Source organism: Chaetura pelagica, unplaced genomic scaffold (assembly GCF_000747805.2).
Source record: "Chaetura pelagica isolate M959 unplaced genomic scaffold, ChaPel_1.0 scaffold120, whole genome shotgun sequence".
Classification (NCBI taxonomy): Eukaryota; Metazoa; Chordata; class Aves; order Apodiformes; family Apodidae; genus Chaetura; species Chaetura pelagica.
The window spans coordinates 1732136-1733703 of NW_009951952.1; positions in this window are offsets into that span (position 1 = coordinate 1732136).

Sequence of the window (1568 nt, forward strand, 5' to 3'; positions counted from 1 at the left end):
TGCACTCAAAGGCACAAATTTGAGTGTACACACTGTTGGCCAACTAAACCCACATTTAGTCTTTTGCTAACTTACTCATATGTCAATTCCTACTTGAGATACAAGACAGGCTTCTTTACAGAGCAAGGCTGTCTTCTAGAAAGGAGAGCTGTCACATCGCATTCATCCACTCGTTTCTTTCCCCCTTAGTTAAGGCTGATGCAGATTTTTAGGAATTCAATGATCAATTCAGTTTTTAAAGGCAGCCACAAAACAAACTGACAGCAGAATGCTGATTCAGAACACAGGCCCCAGACAGACGAGAAAGTTACCATTCGGCCTGAGAAAGGAAGGAAGCAAGTCTCTGTCCTGAAGACACAGTTCACACATCTGGCTCACAACAATTATTTCACACTGTAGAAGGTGGTGCAACTGTTTGAAGGTTTCTTTTACAGAGTCTGCACTGACTGCACATGTTGTGCAATAGATATATATACTTGCAATAAAACTACAGAAACATAACTAGAAACCAAAAAGCTCACAGAAAGTAACACGTACTACACGTAGCAGTCTCCATTTATTTTCCATGAAAATTAAATTAAAATATTTTGCTTTAAGTTGGAGCTTTACTTTTAAACATATCAGTAATTTCATTTCTTCCTCGAAAGAGATTTGACTGCTGATTCCAAAATGCTTCTCACAAAATAATATCCAATTCTGTTTTTTCATGAAAATTTCGAAGGGGACTAGGAATAAGAATATTTATTTTTAAAATATATTTAAAAATAAAAAAGGAGAAATAATTCTCTCATCTGGAGAAACACTTTAGCACACATTATTTTTAGGCCAAAGAGAACAATACTTCTGACACTCATGGAAACTTCTCAAATTATTTAAAGAGATGGGGGAAAATTAAAAGGAAGTTAAAGAGAAACTCAAAATCTGCAAATAGAATCTTTTTTTTCTGCCTTTGGGCCACACAAATTATGGCTTTTTACTCTAAGTAAGGCAATTTAAAATACTTAAAAATTTTAATATGGTAAATTAGGTTATATCTCTATAAATTTGTCATGATTGAGAGTGTAGAGACATAAAAATAATTGGAACTAGCCTCAAAAACAAGATAACTTGTTCTGCAATGAGAGGAAAAAAACAGCCCCTCCAAACCATTCTTAAATATTCACCACAAATTTTAGATCAGAACCTTCTAATTGTGGCAATAAGCTTTAATATTCATGAAGCACTATGAATTGATAATGTGCACAGGTAACATGGATTTCCTGGAATTCTAACCTTTTCGGCATATGGAAACATTTAATACATAGTTTACAATAAATGACAGTCAGTTCATAGATTCTGCAGCCTCAGTAGAACAATGCATTAACTGACAATAATTGTAACAATTACCATCAACCTCAGCCTTCCAAACTTGCACTTCTATGAAATTAGACACTGAACAGACCTATGTAACTCACTTACTCAAAAAAATTTATTGTTGCAACACAGAGCAAAGACCTACTTACATGGTACATCCAGACTGATTAATGACCTTAATAAACCCACACTGAGAACAAGAATTGTTCCCTACA